Source organism: Anastrepha obliqua, chromosome 2 (assembly GCF_027943255.1).
Source record: "Anastrepha obliqua isolate idAnaObli1 chromosome 2, idAnaObli1_1.0, whole genome shotgun sequence".
NCBI classification, from domain to species: domain Eukaryota; kingdom Metazoa; phylum Arthropoda; class Insecta; order Diptera; family Tephritidae; genus Anastrepha; species Anastrepha obliqua.
The window spans coordinates 13,914,901-13,934,522 of record NC_072893.1 but is presented as its reverse complement, the minus strand read 5'-3'; the positions used below and the strand labels follow the sequence as shown (position 1 = coordinate 13,934,522).

The following is a 19,622-nucleotide window of genomic DNA, read 5'->3' as shown; positions in this document are numbered from 1 at the left end:
ACCTCAAAGTTAGGGATTCTCATTTTATATGAAATTCTGAACTATAATAACTAAAATCGCCCAACAACTTTTTTAACCCTGTGCGGTCGTTTGTCTACTCTCAGCCACCACAGCAAGGAGCCACACTAATTTTATACTGTATTTATAAGTGTATATAAATCTGTATAATCAACAAAGAATTGCAGCGGGGAGCAATTGACACTTGCTAGCGCGTCGACTACAGTGGCCGCCGAAAAGGAATTGATTGCGCACTTTTTCATTTCGTTCTAAATTCATTAGCAGCTAATCAATTCGGCCTCAGTGGAGTTTCCTGCAGGGCAAACTTGACAAGTTTGAAAGTGAAATAATTCACACACAGTTACATGTATGTATGTATGTGCGTGTTATTTGTTCTAAACAAAAGGCCAACAACATCGCAAGTATGCGGTCATTTAGTGTGGAAAAAGAGAGTGTTCAGCTACACCCAGAACTGTCAATCGTGCCGCTGACAGACTACCATTCACCACAAACTTGGACTTTTGCTTTCAACTGTTTTTTCTTGCCTTGCTGCTGTTGTGTTCGCTAATTGCGGATTTTCTATATTTGGCAAAAACATTTTTAGTAAAGTTCTATCATTTAAGTTTTATAAATTTTTCCTTAATGAATGGCATAGGTAAATATGGTTTTCAAATTGAACTACACTTAAAAATGTTCTTGAATAGTTTGGATATTCATTGAATGCTGATTAAAATATTTAAAAACATTTAAACATTTTATTAAAAAAAGTAGTAGTGGAAGCATTTTACATGTGTTTGTACATTTAGTTCCAAAAATAGAAAATTATATTTATTATCTTTTATTCAAAAATGTAATAGTAGAAAGGTTTTAGTACAAAAACTTTTAGTACAAACATTTTTAGTACAAAAAATATCTAATTATATGTATTCATTATATTTTATTAATAAAATGTAGTTGTAGAAAAATTTTATATTAGTACAGACACTTTTAGTACAAATACTTTTAGTACAAAAAATATGAAAATAAATTTATTATCTTTTATTAAAAAAATGTAAAAGTAGAAAGGTTTTAGTACAAAAAATAGTCAATTATATTTATTATCTTTTATTAAAAAAATGTAGTAGTAGAAAAATTTTAGTACAGACACTTTTAGTACAAATACTTTTAGTACAAAAAGTGAAAATTATATTTATTATCTTTTATTAAAGAAATGTAATAATAGAAAGGTTTTAGTAAAAACATTTTTAGTACAAAAAGTAGTCAATTAAATTTATTATCTTTTATTAAAAAATGTAGTAGTAGAAAGGTTTTAGTACAGACATTTTTAGTACAAAAAGTAGTCAATTATATTTATTATCTTTTATTAAAGAAATGTAATAATAGAAAGGTTTTAGTACAAACATTTTTAGTACAAAAAATAGTTAATTAAATTTATTATCTTTTATTAAAAAATGTAGTAGTAGAAAGGTTTTAGTACAGACATTTTTAGTACAAAAAATAGCCAATTATATTTATTATCTTTTATTAAAAAAATGTAGTAGTAGAAAAATTTTAGTACAGACACTTTTAGTACAAATACTTTTAGTAAAAAAAGTGAAAATTATATTTATTATCTTTTATTAAAAAAATGTAATAGTAGAAAGGTTTTAGTACAAACATTTTTAGTACAAAAAATAGTCAATTAAATTTATTATCTTTTATTAAAAAATGTAATGGTAGAAAGGTTTTAGTACAAGCATTTTTAGTACAAAACATAGTCAATTCTATTTCTTATCTTTTATTAAAAAATGTAATAGTAGAAAAATTTGAGTACAAAAACTTTTAATATAGTACAAACACTTTTAGTACAAAAAATAGCAACATATGTAAAAGCATATATTTACTACATCTTATAAGTAAACAGAATTAAATTTCTTATGCAAATTAACTCAACTTTTGCTTTTGTTTCATTTACTTTCAGCAAAAATAACGACGCCCAGAAAAAGCAAGAAAAGCACCAGCAACTGAATTACGATTACAACAATTTTTAGCTTTTAACTACGCTCAAGTTTATTATTACTTCAAAAGCGAAAAAAATATCGAAAGTATTTTACCGCTCCAACAACGCGACTCCCCGCTTCGCAGCTCTGCCATTCACCATGTAAACACAATTGGCTCAAACGCCGCTGTTTCTTTCCAATTTTTACAACTCCATTCATTCAGCCTAAGCAAGCGAAAAAAAATAAAAAATTATATTAAATAAGTAAATGCTTGCCACTTAACATCATTTCGTTTCTTTCCAACTAATGAAAATTATTTCGAATGATCGAAAGTTTAATTTCCAAACCACAAATAACAAAATTACCTACTTATATAATATCTAATTGTTTTCCGGAAAAAGTAAATCACCTGCAATTTCGTTATAAAACAATTTAATCAGAAAATACTGCAATATTTCGAAGCACTTCAATCACTTTCAATCGTTATTAATATCAGAAACTTAGGTGAAGAAGGTGAAAAGAGGTTAAAAATCAGATATTAGAAAACAAAAAATCATAACTCACTTCGAAGTGGCATCCCATTACATCCAACTACTTACAACTTAACAAACAAACAAACAAAAAAAACGTTTTAACTTCATTCATACAACGATTCTGTGATAAAAGAACCAAAAGGTGAGTCGAATACTAAATTTATGCATGCAATTATTTTACTTAGTAACAGTACACCACATCGTGAAAACTATTAGAAAAGTACATAATTAATTTAATTAGGAATTACTGGAATAGGAATGGATTTAACGAATCTAATTTTAGTATAAAATATTGCACATCTATTATTTTTCGCAAAGTAATTTTAACTTTTTCCCTCCGACAGAGTAATTTAACTTTGTGGACTTACGCGATTTTCTTTGCCAAGTATCATCTGTATATTTATACAGCGGGCATGAGTTAGTTAAGCTTCAAGATCTAAAATCGTTCTGTCATAAAAAAAACCAAAAAAAAAAAATCAACAGCTGAATAAAAAGTTAGGGATATACCATCGTCAATATTTAGAGGCATAACATGGAGAAAAAGGAGAGATTAAATTTCTATATAGATGATTCCAGGCAAGACGATAAGGTTGGCTATAGAGTATTTTGGAAGGAATTAGGACTGGAACTATCAGTTCGACTATCAGACAAGTGCACTCTCTATAATGCAGTAGTTCTAGCTATAAAAGAAGTGGCTACATATCTAAATACGCATGCCGTAACAAAAACTACTATAAATATATTCTCGAATTACCAGGCGGTCATCAAATCAATGAATGCGGCTATACTAAGATCAAAAATCAAAGATTGCACAGGAATTCCGGGCAGCCCTAAATTATGTTGCTGTCCTATTCAAGGTCAGCCTTATTTGGGTTGCGGAGCACAGAGATATTGAGGGAAGCTTTACAGTTTACATGAGCTAACCAGAAAAGGTACTACTCTTCAACTTAAGAATAATATTACCCAAGAGACCAATAGGGTATAGAGGGATGAAGACACGTGGGTAACAGTTATGCTACTATGGCCGAAAAGAAACCAAGAAATATACAAAGGAAACTGGTAAGCCTTTCAAGAGGATATCTCGAAGCTCGTGATTTGTATAACCGGTCATTGGCTATGTGTAAGGCATTCCTTGGTACTTCGACTTTTCTCTCATGAATAATGTAGAAGTTGTAGAGATGAGGATGAGGAAGAAATAGCTGAGTACTTATTTTACAATTGTCCAGCCTTAGTTAAGATCCGAGCAGGTTGTCTAGGTAAATATTTTCTAAATTCTCTTACGGAACTGTCTGGCGTGGGGATGGGATCAATCCTGCGCTTCATAAGAGCCACAAAAGAGTTCCATAAAGAAAAATAAATAAGGTTCCGTATCGCACAGTAGTATCACAATGGACCTGTAAGGTCTACATAAGTGAGTTGGTCGCGACTACCTCCATAACCTAACCTAACCTAACCATCGTCAAATAATTATTGATAGCGGATAGTACGAGAATATTTCTGTTTACGGTGAAAAGCGAGTCTTAGAACATCAATGGAATGGAAGCTAAGAATTTATCATATAAACCGACATTTTTCTTTAAGGTTATAATTTGTTTTACATGGTTTAATCCTGAAAGGGTCAAAGGATTAATGCTTTCAAAAGTCCGTGCAAAAATAAAAACTACTTTTTGTTGGGACTATATATTTTCTATTTTTCGACATAGTCTCCTTTTAGGTTTATAGACTTCGTCCAATGTTGCTCTAGTTGGTTTATCCCTTCCGCATAATAAGATTTGACCAAGTCTGAAAAATAGCCATTCGTTTCTGCAATCACGTCCTGCTTTGAATAAAATATTTTTTTCGCCAGCCATTTCTTCAACTTGGGGAACAAATAGTAGTTTGAAGGATCAGAGAGAGCCAAGTCTGGAGAATAGGGTGGATGTAAAACGAGTGGGAACCCTATTTCCATTAATTTTGCGACCATAACTGCTGAGGCGTGAGCTGCTGCGTTGCCGTGGTGGAAAAGGAAAATCATTTGACTTCCTCGATTCAAACGAATGCCAAATACAAAGAGATATGCCGATCTGGCTGAAACTTGGTGAGTGTTCTTCCAAGAGATCCTACTAACTACACATACCCTCGATAGGCGCCAGTAGTGCCATCTATCTGACTTTGCTCTTACTTTTCAAGCGACCCTCGCATATTTATGTATATATGTATATCCCGGGGTTCCAAAAGATCTCAACAAAAAAGATAGATTTGTCTACATGCACAGCCTACCTCTAGCGCTTCTGCTTCAACTAATCACCTCCACAAGTTTGATGGTATCCGGGGTGTTCGACTTCCTTGTAGGCCACAGTCTAAAGCTGCTTTTATAATATCTCCATGAGGCCTTCGAAGTGTATGCTCAATCGGTTTTCATTTTTGTCGCCATATTTCGAGATGAGCAGAATCTAGCTTCATCATGCTCTAGTAATGCTGTTTGGCCAGAAAACGCGCACAACCCTCCGGAGACAGCGATTGATGAATGCTGGCAGAGCTTGCATACCGCACATTATCGTGTTTTATGTCTCGCATTCTTACAGAACGACAGATTTCACGTATGACTCAAAGACCCTTAGCTTCGTGCGTCTGGATATATACGAAGATCTCCAAACTTTGTCTAGTATACCAAACGCTCCAATGTATTATACAATATTCACTGTTGCTGGTATTTCCCTTCTCAAGTTAGTCGATGAATATCTCAAAATATCGAGGCTATAACCTTTCCAGCCGATTATTGTGCTTACGGGCGCTTTGGACGAGGTTCACTAGTTGCTGTCCACTCAGATGACGATCGTTTTGATTCGGAAGTGAAGTGATGGAGCTATGTTGCATGCATTGTCACATATCGACGCAAAAATTCCGGTTTATCACGTTTAAACATGGCCAAATACTGATCAGTATAATCAACACGTTTTTACTTTTGGTCAACCATGCGAAAACGCGGCACACACTTTGAACAGAGTTTTCTCGGAGTCAAATGCGTGTAAAGTAAAGAAACCATCGCTTTACTGTTGTTTCTGATGGAGCGGAGCCATTGTTTCGCTTAACCGGTATTTTTTCCCATCAAGCAGCAGTGTAAAATTGTCGTTGTTGTTGAAGTGGTTGAGTGTTTCTACTGAAATAATCCTAATTAGCGCCCAGCACCATTTCACTACCACTGTCCTCGTGTGATGATGTCTTGTTTTGTGTTTTTTTTGTTTTTTTTTAATTTGCTGTAAGAAAGGCTTACTGAAAGAGCGAGGACGTGCCCTAGCTAGCCCTAGACATTCACATAAGTAGTGGAAAAGGCTTTACTTCACCCCTTCTGCTTGACAGCTTCTGCAGATGGGATTGAAGAGAAGGTTGCAGTGATGCGTCAAATGTTTGACCAAGAGCATCCTAACAGATAATTCGTCCTCTGGATGTTGTACGACGGCCATGTGTTTTTTGTTGTAATACATGAAGTTAATTGCTTCCACCTTCTTTCAGCTAAAGCATGACTTTTATTGCGTTGAGTGGGGTGACGACTGCTACCGCCTCTGCCAGCCAGCTATGTCTAGTGTTGAACGTTTTCTCGCTAGCTCACCCGCTATCTCAATACTTCACATGTTTCTATAACCGGGAACCCATATCAGAGTAATTTATATACTGTAAGATTAGTTTGCCTGAAATGGAGTTGGATACTGTTTGACTGTCTGAAAAGATAGCTACTCTTGCACCAACTTCCTTGTAGAGTTTTAGTGATTTGCATGCTTCTTTGATCGATAATAGTTTTGCCTGGCATAGTGATGCTGGCATAGTCAGGAAGTCGAATTGACTGATATAGGTTGAGCGGCTCCGAATTGGACGCCAGCTCCCACACCACAGTTCATCTTAGAACCGTCAGTGTAGATTTGAATATCGTATCTTCCAATCACCTTCCCTTTGCTCCATTCGGCTCTCGGTGGAAAACGTACCTCTTGAAAACGTCTTTCTTGAAGTTAAGGTCGCGGACTGTGTAGTCTGAACTGTTTTTCAGCAGCGAGGGTCCCTGTAGGAGGATCTTACTGCGACCGTATGACCTTGTTGTCCAGCTTCCTATATCTCTGAGTCTCACCGTGCTGCTACTAGCGACTGTTTTTATATGTAAGTCTAATGGTAATAGATGATTTAGTACATTAAGCGCTTCAGTAGGACTGGTGCTAAGCGCTCCTGTAGTTAACATACGCGCTGTTCTTTGTATCTTATTCAGCTTAGTTTTGTTGTATTTCCTTTCTGTTGCAGGCCACCAAACTAGTGCCGCATATGTTCGTATTGTCCTTACAATGACTGTGTAGGACCAATTGGATAGTTTTGGTTGGAGACCAAAAGTCAAAAGTCAGTGAAAAATGAAAACATGAAATTATTTTTGATTCATTGTTTTGAAAATAACAAAAGTAGCTTTAGCCTTAGCACAACAACTCACTAACAACTAATGAATAGAATTTAGAAAATTTTAACAGCTGTCTTTTTAAGGTTTGTACTAACTGAAAAAGAGGTGAATACAATAAAACTAGGGCCATCGATGTGCTAGACCCTGAGCATTTCTGTCCATGTTTTATGTTGCATAGTTCCATAATAAAGCTCATAGCGCACCTCACTTCCGCAGAGGTGTTGAAAGGCTTTCGTCAACACTCGCAGTTTGGAAAGTTTCGTATCGCGATTTGTATAGCTTTTGCATTTCCTATGCATTGTTTCATCGCCGCTCTTCAACACTTGGCCACACTTACTAAAGTTGTTAAAGATAATTTGGTTGGAGAGGTACTAAACAAGTATGACATAATACAAAATGTCTGATGACTTTGAAACACCTTTTACGGGAGGCAGCAGAGGGAGTGGTAGAACATATTTGAACTAACTGTAAAAAAATTTATGATTTCCGCAATCCAACGCATGCTGGGTATTCAAATACGCAGACCAAAACGAAACACAATAAATTTCCACATACTTTCACGAATGCAACACACAAATTGCATCACCGTAAAACATAGAAATTCCATTATGCTTTTGTAGGCGCCCAAAGTGGGCAGATTTACGAGCGATTTTTACAGCCAATCTATTACAATTTTCATATTTTAATTATCGGGCTACAACATCAAGATGACGATAAAGATTACGGCTTTTGCTGCAGCCGGCCTGCGAAGTCATTATCGCGACGATTAGAACATAAAACTGAAAATTATAGGCTATTAAGCGGCACGCATTGACAAGAGCAATGACAACAATGGCGGCAACAACAGCAATAAAAACAACAACAACACGAACGTGCTGTATGAAAGCGAGTTAAATATGCAAAGGCAAAGAAAAATGGCTTGCGTACAAAACAACAAAAAAAAAAGAAAATGCATATTCAGATACTTGGAAATAAGAAGATAAAAAAGTTCTAAAGTTGGTGGCTGCCTTGCAGGCCTTTCGCATTTTGCGTGCATAGCAATTGGCTTTGATTAAAATACCCATTTATTTATTTATTAACCGCGTAAAGCGATATATTCGCACCAATATAGAGTTTTAGTGTAGCAATTCACGCCTCTTAATTTACGCAACGGCAATGAGGTGCGCGCCAGCCTGCCTCCGAAGCGGAGCTGGTGCTCGTACTCGACTCGATGTGGGTTGCGTCTGCGCCTTTGTGCTTATCGGCGCAATCTAAGCGGCTTATAGAAAACCACAAACGGGTATGTAGCTACGCCTGTATGCGTGTGTGTGTGTGTGTGTAAGTACGCATATGCGTTGAACTTTTAGTTGCTTATATTGAATTTATTGCTAATTGTGAAATAATAAATATTTGTTTTGTCAATATGTCAAACAAAGTACCTGTCGCTGAGGCTGCGCATATCAAAACCGCAAGAAAAATAAATGCATAGATTTCTAATAAATATTAACATTTATGGACTAATATACCCATATTTTACATGTAATTGATAGGATATCCATGAATAGTTGATGTATAATGCAAATGTTTATACGAGGTTTGCCCTTTATGTTTTGTGCCTTTGCAACTCTGTGTATGACGAGGTGTAATTCGATATTTTTAACAAAAAGATGGGTATTTTTTAGCAAAAACTTACTTATAAAGTTTTCACAGACGAGCTTTATTTGTATTTTTTGACGAGGTGAAAAATTCATTCATCGAATTAACCTATGAAAGTTTTCGTGCGATGATTTATTACGCTTTACAAGGTTTATTAAGGATACCGGAGTGCATTGATCAATTTATTTTCACTTTTGACGTTGAAGCACCACACTTAGCCACTGCGGCCGTCGATCCTTGCAGGATGAATTTTGTGAAGTCCGTTCAAAAACGCATATTGCGCCAGAAAGAAACGATATATACATATGTATATATACAAGGTCCGGCACTCGAAGTGTAACCAATTAAAAAGCCCATAAATTTAGTTTGAAAAATTACTTTTATTCAATTCCAAGTAAAAAATGTGCGAAAATAATACAAAATTAAGAATCAATTTACTTTTGCTCGATATAACAACATTTAGCCTTGACTATGGCCTTGAGACGGCCCAGAAACGTATTGCAAGCTGCCCGAATGTGACTAGCAGGTATTTTGGTCCACTCGCGGACAATGGCTTTTTTTAACGCCTCGAGTCTGGTAAATTTTTTAGTACGGACTTTGCTCCCTAAAATGGCCCAAATAGAAGAATCCATCGGGTTTGCGCCTGATGAATTTGAGGGCTATTGTGTGGACGAGATGAAGTTCGGAATGTTGTTTTCAGCCATTCTTGGTTCACTCGAGCTTTGTGAGACGGTGCTCATAGTGCTGAGTCCTGTTGAAACGTCCATGGTCTGCCACCAAAAAGCTTGTCTGCCCACGGCTTTAAATCAACCTCAAGAATACTTTCCCGATAATACCTTGACGCCAGGCTCTATGAAAACGATTAGAGAGCGCCCATCCGCGCTTGGCGCAAACCATTACTTGTGGCGGTTGCTGGCTCCTGGTGGCCAATCCATGACTCAAATTCTCGGTCGGTCAAATAAGTCCTATCGTTTTGGGAGGTTACGAATTGCTCAATTTGAAATATTTTATCGTCACAAAACAAAATTGAAAACGGAAATTTACCGCTTTCGTCCAAGCGGAGCAACTTCTTCGCTCTCTTAAGTCTGACTTGTTGCTGCTTTGGTGAGAGATTATGCGCCTTTTAGGTCTTGTAAGGCTTGAATGATATAATTTTTTAGTATGCGGTGGATTCTACGGTCAGATATTTTCAGTTGTTACAAGTCGATTCTTCACTGACCACCTCCAAGACATTTCACGATGCTACCAGTATCATTGTTACGAGTAATGGTGCGATTAACAAGAACTTTATTTACTTTAAGGTGCTCAAGCTCACGAACAATTGCAGGTCCGGATTTTCCAGTCAAATATAATGCAATCACACTTTTACGTTTGAAACGCATTACTCTTGCAAAATGTTTCCGAGCGCTTGTAAACAATACTCTGGACTGTCATTTAGCCAACTAACAGACAGGTGATGCCCACAAGAATCTTCCTCCATTCGCTTGTGTCGAACGCCAGCCCCTTTGGTTCGTTCCAACTTTTGTTTGTCCTTAGAGATGGCCTGCCTCTTCGTCGGCTACTTTGCGGGTTCCAATCAATCGCATTGCGGGTGAAGTCGGTCTTAAAATGTGTACAAGCCAACCCCACTTTCTTTTGCGTATTCCATTTTGGTTCGTCATAGCCCATAAGTCTTGGGTACTGTAGGAGGCAACGGTTCACAAACACTTGTAAGCGCTGCAAGTCTGTGACTGCAAGATTCCAAGTTTCTTAGACATATAATATGATGGACTTGACATTAGGATTTCCACACATCTTTAAGAGAGCCTGTTTCGCTTGACTTATGCGATTGGCAATATCTTCTTCAAGCTCAGTACCGTCGATTTTAAATTTGTGTGTACAGATCCACTTTAAACGCATTACCTTGGTTTTACCGATATTTATTTCGAGGCCTACATTCGCTGCTGTTTCTTTTACTAGCGTTAGGTTTTTCGACATATCAGCAAAGGTGTGTATTGGGTAAGACTCCGTCAGAAAATATGAGATTTGCAAGTGGTCTTTCGATTTCTTTGAAACTTTGGGAAATATTAGTTCTAGGTAAGATACATTCAAGCCTAAAAGGATTTTGAAAAATTTTCAAAATTGAGTCATCTACGCCATGTTGAATATCGGGACCGTGTTTTTTCAAAAATCAATATTTCTTGAACCGGTGGATGGATTTCAATGCAATTTACAGACAATATAGAAACAAATAAGTAGTTTAAATTAGTATTATGTAAAAAAAAAATTTCGAAATTTTGACCAAAAAAAAGTCAAAAAATTTTTTTGAATCAATTTTTAGTTGATTTGGCCACTTTTTTAGATTTTCTGTTATACACGTAACGATTCCTTATGATTTAACCTTTATTTTGAAAAAAAAAATTTTATGGTGTCTATAATAGTTCTCGAGATATTGCGATTTTAGTGGAAGCGAACACCGTGAATTTCGCGGTTACGCAGCGCCGGAGTAGAAAAACGCGCACAGACCTGCAGCAGTCTGCTCCAGTCACTTCATACAGGAACACATAACGCAGCGCGAACCGTGCGTGCGTACGCGAAAGTGCGTGCGCGCTTCCACTAAAATCGCAATATCTCGAGAACTATTATAGACACCATAAAATTTTTTTTTCAAAATAAAGGTTAAATCATAAGGAATCGTTACGTGTATAACAGAAAATCTAAAAAAGTGGCCAAATCAACTAAAAATTGATTCAAAAAATTTTTTTGACTTTTTTTGGTCAAAATTTCGAAATTTTTTTTTTAACATAATACTAATTTAAACTACTTATTTGTTTCTATATTGTCTGTAAATTGCATTGAAATCCATCCAACGGTTCAAGAAATATTGATTTTTGAAAAAACACGGTCCCGATTTTCAACATGGCGTAGATGACTCAATTTTGAAAATTTTTCAAAATCCTTTTAGGCTTGAATGTATCTTCTTCTTCTTCTTAATTGGCGCGATAACCGCTTACGCGATTTTGGCCGAGATTAACAAAGCGCGCCAGTCGTTTCTTTCTCGTGCTAACCGGCGCCAATTGGACACACCAAGTGAAGCCAAGTCCTTCTCCACCTGATCTTTCCAACGCAGAGGAGGCCTTCCTCTTCCTCTGCTACCACCAGCTGGTACCGCATCGAATACTTTCAAAGCCGGAGCGTTTGTATCCATTCGGACGACATGACCCAGCCAACGAAGCCGCTGGATCTTTATTCGCTGCGCTATGCCTATGTCGTCGTAAAGCTCATACAGCTCATCGTTCCATCGCCTGCGATATTCGCCGTTGCCAACGTGCAAAGGTCCAAAAATCTTACGCAGAATCTTTCTCTCGAACACTCCAAGCGTCGCTTCATCGGATGTTGTCATCGTCCAAGCTTCTGCGCCATACGTTAGGACGGGCATGATGAGAGTCTTGTAGAGTGTTAATTTTGTTCGTCGAGAGAGGACTTTACTGCTCAATTGCCTACTTAGTCCAAAGTAGCACTTGTTGGCAAGAGAGATTCTACGTTGGATTTCAAGGCTGACATTGTTATCGGTGTTAATGCTGGTTCCTAAATAAACGAAGTCTTTTACAACCTCAAAATTATAACTGTCAACAGTGACGTGGGTGCCGATACGCGAGTGCGCCGACTGTTTGTTTGAAGACAGGAGGTACTTCGTTTTGTCCTCGTTCACCACCAAAGCCATTCGCTTTGCCTCTTTATCCAGTTTGGAGAAAGCAGAACTAACAGCGCGGTTGTTAAGGCCGATGATGTCAATATCATCGGCATACGCCAGCAATTGTACGCTCTTATAAAAAATTGTGCCTGAGCGATTAAGTTCTGCGGCTCGTACGATGCTCTCCAACATCAGGTTAAAGAAGTCACACGACAGCGAGTCACCCTGTCTGAAACCTCGCTTGGTATCAAACGGCTCGGAGAGGTCCTTCCCAATTCTGACGGCGCTGCTGGTGTTGAGCAACGTCATCTTACATAGCCGTATTAGTTTTGCGGGGATACCAAATTCAGACATAGCGGCATACAGGTAACTCCTTTCCGTACTGTCGAATGCAGCTTTGAAGTCGACGAAAAGATGGTGTGTGTCGATTCTCCTTTCATGGGTCTTTTCCAAGATTTGGCGTATTGTGAATAGTTGGTCGATGGTAGACTTTCCAGGTCTGAAGCCACACTGATAAGGTCCAATCAGTTGGTTGATGGTGGGCTTCAGCCTTTCACACAATACGCTCGCTAGAACCTTATAGGCGATATTTAGAAGACTTATCCCGCGGTAATTGGCACAAATTGCAGGATCACCCTTCTTATGGATTGGGCAGAGCACACTTAAATTCCAATCGGCAGGCATGCTTTCATCCGACCATATTCTGCATAGGAGCTGATGCATGCACCTTACCAGCTCCTTGCCGCCATGTTTGAATAGCTCAGCCGGCAGTCCGTCGGCGCCCGCGGCTTTGTTGTTCTTTAGCCGCGTTATCGCTATTCTCACCTCGTCATGGTCGGGTAACGGAACGACAACTCCGTCGTCAACGATTGGGGTATCGGGATCTTCACATTCTCTATGACATGCGCAGCTGTCACCGTTTAACAGGTTCGAGAAGTGTTCCCTCCATAATTTAAGATTGCTCTGTACGTCAGTCACCAGATCGCCGTCTTTGTTCTTACAGGACTATTGAATGTATCTTACCTAGAACTAATATTTCCCAAAGTTTCAAAGAAATCGAAAGACCACTTGCAAATCTCATATTTTCTGACGGAGTCTTACCCTATTATAAGGCATACTCGTATGTGGTCGGCATAATCGAAATCTTCGAGACGTCCATTCAGTCCCCATGTTATGCCATCTATTTCGCACGTTGCCTTGCTCACAACACAGTCCAACACAATGCTAAAACGGAGTGGTGACAACATGCAGCCCTGTCGAATGCCGGTCGCGATGTTTATTGGATCACTCACACGGCAACATGCGTTGGTGTACAGGCTGTTGTGAGCTTAGTAAGTGTAGCTGGAAATTCGTTACCCGCCAATGCACTCTAGATTGCATCGTGGTGGACCGTATCGTGGCCCGCATGTTTTTTGAAAGTCGACGAAGATTAGATAGAGAGGGGTTCGTCACTCTATAGAATTCTGCACTATAGCTCGAACCCCTGTTGACGTGGTCGACACATGATCGGCCTGGTCGGAAACCCGCCTGAGTTTCGGTTGACGAGCCGTCGAAAAACGTATATTGATAATTTGGCCGAATATTTTGTTCACCATATTCTGCAGTGTGATTCCCCGCCAGTTTTTGCACTCCGAAAGGTCGCCTTTTTTGGGTAAGTTGAATTTAGCACCCTCATTTAACTCATTATGTGATTATGTGTGCACTGAGTTCGTAATCGGCTTTTAGGAGTTCGGCTGCAATGTTCCCGAAATCTAGCTGATTTGTGGTTTTTCAAGGTTTGTATTGCGTTTAGAATTTTTAGTTCACTTGGACAGCTGTTTTCAATTGAACTAATTAAGGTGTGCGAAAGAAGCGATGCTGTGTGGCAATTGATAATGTGAGATCGTCATGTGATATATCACGAGATAGAACCATCCTTGGGCATTCGTGTGACCAACCTACATTCAATATTCTCGTCCATTGGATTCCACATAATTTGACAATTGCCAAAAGAAAAAAAGAACTGGTGTCGATTAGTGCAAAGAAATGCTACAGAAATTCAGCCGTGGTGATTCGAGGTACGTCTGTGACAGCGTAATAGGTGACAGTTTCAGATCCATGCTTATGAGCCACAACCAAACAGCGAGCGACATTTTGGGTATTCCAAGGCGAGCTTAATGCAACAAAAATAGTTCGTGAAAGAAGCAACTCAAAGCAAATGGTCGTCTGTTTGGGAAGTGTTCGACAAATCTGAACGTGTCGCAACTGTACTACTCTTCTTCTTCTTGATTGGCGCGATAACTGCTTACGCGATTTTAGCCGACTGTAACAACCAAAGAAACCGCTGGATTTTTATTCGCTGCACTATTTCTATGTCATTGTAAAGCTCATTGTTCCATCGCCTACGATACTCGCCATAGCTGGCATGCAAAGGTCCAAAAATCTTCCGCAGAGTCTTTCTCTCGAACACTCCAAGGGACGCTACATCGCATGTAACCATCGTCCAAGCTTCTGCGCCGTACGTTAGGACGGGGATTATGAGAGCCTTACAGAATGTTAGTTTTGTTCGTCGAGAGAAGACTTTATTACTCAATTGCCTACTTAGTCCAAAGTAGCACTTGTTGACAAGAGAGAAAAAAACGTAAGACAGTCAATTCTGAGTAATACACAACCAGAACCTTTCGGAGAATTAAGAAAAATCAACTGCCAAAGACGAATCATCTAACAGAAGAGAATTTTTGAGCACTTAAAAGATCGAATTAATGGATCATCCAGTCCTTACAGTCTTGATTTGGCATCTAATGACTTCTTTTTGTTCTCGAATATCAAAGATAAAATGCGCGGCTAACGTTTTTCGAAGAAGCTGTCGAAGCCTTTAAACAGCACATTTTAGAGATATTCCCTTCTGAGTGGCAAAAGTGCTTTGAAAATTGGTTCAAACGAATGCAGAAGTGCATTGACTTTCAAGGAGAAAATTAAAAAAAAAAAAAATTCATTATTATTTTACTGCGTTTTCATTATTGGGCGCAAAATATAAGAGGCAACCCTCGTATGTATACAAGCGTGTATGTGTAGCATCAAGTGGGTGGGTGGTTTGCCATTTTACAAGCGTAATTGCAGGCGTTAAAGCCATCTCGATAACATGTCTGGCATATCAGCAGTTGTTTTTTCCTTCCTACCTTTAATTGCCGACCTGTCAGCACCTTGCGGGCAACATTCTAAAAATTGTCTATTACTTATTATAATATATATTTACCTATATGTATATGTGCATGTGTGTATTGGCATTGGAGGCAGCTGCTATTTGGTTTAATGAACTGTAAATGTAAAATCGCCGCTGGTCCAGATAAGCCGCGCACAGGTAGAAAAATTATGTTTCAAGTTGACAGTGACAACAGCAATTACGCAGATTTAATGCCGCATATCTCCTTCCGCACTGTCAGCGATACTAGCAGCCACCAACGAATAACTCACATTATTCGCACAACTTTTATTTGTACAGGGTCTTTCAGTGCGAGTATCTATTTTAAACTTTAATATACATTCAGTGTAAAAAGTACCAGGAATTTATCATGAACTGGAAAGTCGCGCGTGATATATCACCAAATTTGGTTTTTCTTCAAGTTAGGGTTACAAGTTTCTTTTTATTGGTTTTTGTTGTCAGAGGAAGTTAAAATCGAATGTGCCACAAACATCATCAAAGATGGCGTCACACCAGTGGTATGTGGGGCATGCTCTCGCTAGAACTATGAAATTCCTTCCTCTCGTCTGATTTCATTCTGGGACTGTTAAAAGCATTTCATCAAGATAGAGCCGCGTTTGTGTTTTTTGAATATACCAGGAACCTGCGTCCTCTCTCCTAGTTGTGTGTGGGGGTTATACGCTATTAATAGCCTTCATTACTACTTTGTGACCAATAAGTTGCAATATTCTTGCTTAATATCGACTTGTCGTCTGTTTGGGTTCATCTTTGTCATCTGTTGGTAAATACAGTCACCCTAATAGGAGATCTGCGTCAACATGGCTTCTTTGGATGATGCATCTGTGAGGTATTCTAGATCGGTCCCATTCGCCTCGCTTCCACTTTGGGCTCCTATTCTATGTTTGGGAGTTTTTTACAATACTTGCTGCATACTTTTTTACTGCTTCCCATTTCTCTTCCGAGTTCAGCATTTGCGTTACAAGGTTACCCGGTGTGAAGATAGCGCTGAGGATATTGCAACATGCGAGCTCGAAGCACTCTTCATAAAATCTAGCATGGTGAAAAGTCACGTGTTTTGCACTCTCATCTTCGCTGTGCCATTCCGGGCGGGCAAAAACGCCACCATGTTCACTGAGAATGTGAGTTAGATAGAAATCTTAGTTTGGGAATCAACTTATATGTCCATCGGCCTTTGGAAGCGTGATCCCATCTGTTTTGCCAATTTGCTATCGAAAATTAGCGCCCGGTTATATTTCCTACAGGCGTCGGCTTGTGTCCACGTAAGTGGTACAGTCGCTAAAGTTCCTCTGCTCGTATATCGAAGGCAATTTTACGCGCTATAACGTAGTTTCGCAATATTGACGTGAAGTTGTTCTTCTCTATTTTAAAATAAATTGGTCGTTTCGCTGGGTATGAGGCATATCACACAATCTATTATAGTTTATCACTAATATCCATACCACTAACCAAATTCTGTTAATCGTTATCGCATTCCCAGCAGCATCGGCAGCAATCGGCCTAAATAGATATGAACTGGCGTTTTTAGATTTTGTACCAAGCCAGTAAATCAAATGTTTCAGACTAACTTATATTCCCAGCTCTGTCGCAAACGACAGAAAATACTAACAATTTGTCAAATATTTTAATTTTCACACATCTTTCAGTAGAGAGAGAAAGCTGGTGCTGCGCTATTTTGGTAGTGAGAGTACCCGCGTTTATAATTCGGAAAATATTTATTTCTATGAATTCTTTAAATATCCAAGTAGATGAGATTCAAGAAGGCATTCGGAGTTTTTCAATGCACATATTCTGCAAGTCTGTCAGGATAGATTTGGTTAGTAGAAGCGCCTCCTGAGGGCCTAGCCGAGGACCAAATTAGCTTGAAAGCTAAGTTAGTTAGAGGGAGCACTTGCATTTCCGTATTAGATTTAGGATTTGACTCTTAGAAGATGCGTAGGTATTTGGTGTCTATTCTGCGTCAATGCCGAGCACTTCACGCGTGGTGAAGCGTTTTTAATTGACCTTGAGTTTGCGTTTAAGGCAAAAAGTGTAATGTATGCCTATTTCGCTGCACATTCCCCAAGGGTCTATGGATCATAAGTGTAGCAATTAGTCTGAAAATATTTCTTTTTGAATTTTCAGAAAGCTTTGTGCGTTTTACTTGAGGTAAGTGGGTTTAATCGATAGACGATGACAATATCCGATGAGGCATCCGTTGGAGTGTTTGAGAGAAAAATTGTGACACAGAGTCTTCGATCTTTAAGCGTTGGCCTCGGCGAGTATCGTAGACGATTTAACAATGACCTGTATCAACTTTACGACAACATAGATATAGTGCAGTGAATAAAGATCCAGCGACTACGTTGGCTAGAACGTATCATCTGTATAGATACAAACACTTCGGCTCTGAAAGTATTCGAAGCGGTACCAGCTGAGGCTAACGACCTCCTCTGCGTTGGAAAAATCAGTTGGACTTGGCTTCACATGGAATGTCTAACCGGCGCCGGTTGGCACGAGAAAGAAACGGCTGGCGCGCTTTGTTAAACTCGGCTAAAAGCGATTAAGTGGTTATCGCGTCAATGAAGTGGAAGAAAAAGCTGGGTTTAATCTCCGTCGTCCTTTGGCTGATGCATATCTTGTTCCTTGCCCTTATTCTATTTTTTTTTTTTGTTTTGTTTTTTTGTCGGGACAACTAGCAAGTACAGCACTCAGACACAATTAAGTCCATTGTACTGCACTCGGATTCCCTTTTACTTTCCTTTAAATCTATCGAAGAAATCTGAGTAAATCTTGGGGTTATCCAGGAGCCAAGGTGGTCGCTTCTTAGCACGTCAGTGTAAAAGACGTCAAGCGTGATTCGAGCGAAGGCGGGGCAGGCACACAGAAAGTGGTTCGGCGTCTCATCCTCCTCTCCACATACTGTGCAGAGTGCACTTTCTGAGATACCTAGAAAGTGGCCCATCATCAGTCCAACCAGCTCTCTACAGTCTCTTCTGCTTAATGACAAGAGGATCTGCGACAGTCGGTCGGACTTGACAGGTAACATCAGTTTAGTCCATCTGCAGCGTCTCTCAGCCTGCCAAGCTCGCTTGTGGGTTGTAGTTACCCATTTGCTAACCGTGGCTTTGATGGCTGTAGAAGGAGAGTCAGTCATTCGTGTAAACTGCAAGTGTAGTCATATCTGTATCACTCCAAATAGACAGCTGAGTAACATTGCTACAGAGTGATTGAGAAAATATTAACCTCTGGCCAATTCATTGCCGTCCCCGTTACCGTGCATATTCCAGTGCCTAAGAACTCTCAGAAAGGGGATTTCTTTGCTTGTGATTCTTGCCATCCCTGCGTATTTCTGAAGTGGTCGATGACTGTTTCATTATTAGCGCATTCGTATTTAGCAGAATTTATATTTTTTATAACTGAACTCTAAGTTTGAATTTCCACGGTCACACTCCGATTAGACGGATAGAAAATTTTCAAAAATCGTACATATAATTGAATATAAATTATATTTAAAAGCTATTTAGTTAGAATAGAAATCTCTACTGATTTTTATTTTACAATGATAAAATATTTTTTCACGCCTCACCGGCGACACACCGACACCAGGCGATCACAGATAATCTAGCAGCGCCTTTGAAAACCATATTTGAACATGCGACATATGAGTTTGTAGCCAAATTATCAGTGCCGCTGCTGGTTCGTGCGACAATTTCGTGTCCATTTTGCTGACAATGAATGGGTTTGCCGTTGCCATTTCATTTTGTCGCACACAAATAATAAATACCATGACAAGACGGACAACATGCATAGCGGGTGACAATTTATCGCTCGCTGCTGCTGCAAGAAACGAGTGTCACTCGCCACTGAATTGATTTTCTTGCAGTCTGCATTAAATGCAACAAAAAAGGTTTCTTAGATTTTCATGCAGTCTTTGTTTTTTCAGCGCCTGCCGCACATATCAGGCGGCATTCCGCAAACGCCGAGCCGAAGGGTTTATATGCCACCATCAAAGTATGCCATTTAGTGTTTTTCCTTACAACCAGCACCAAGAGTGACCAGTAATAGATGTGGGTTAGGTGGGGGAACGGTTTAGTGATTGACACGATTTTACTACTGTAAATGGGCAGGTTAAAGTGGGAGCTTAGTGGCTTGTGAGCTGAGGAGAAAATGCGGCTGCTATTTATTTAAATAATTTTTCACATACTCAGAT

General features: G+C 38.9%; 1 protein-coding gene across 2 annotated transcripts in view; it reads left to right on the top strand.

Moving 5' to 3' along the window:
* The first annotated feature begins 1,972 nt into the window (after positions 1-1,972).
* Positions 1,973-19,622, top strand: part of LOC129237753 (uncharacterized) — a 69,688-nt gene continuing 52,038 nt past the window's right edge. Inside the window, exon 1 of one of the 2 annotated variants that reach the window (XM_054872680.1) lies at positions 1,973-2,137. The gene's annotated coding sequence lies outside the window, so the exon portion shown is untranslated. Of the gene's footprint in view, positions 2,652-19,622 lie in introns of both variants that reach the window. The other variant, XM_054872678.1, reaches the window with a different exon arrangement.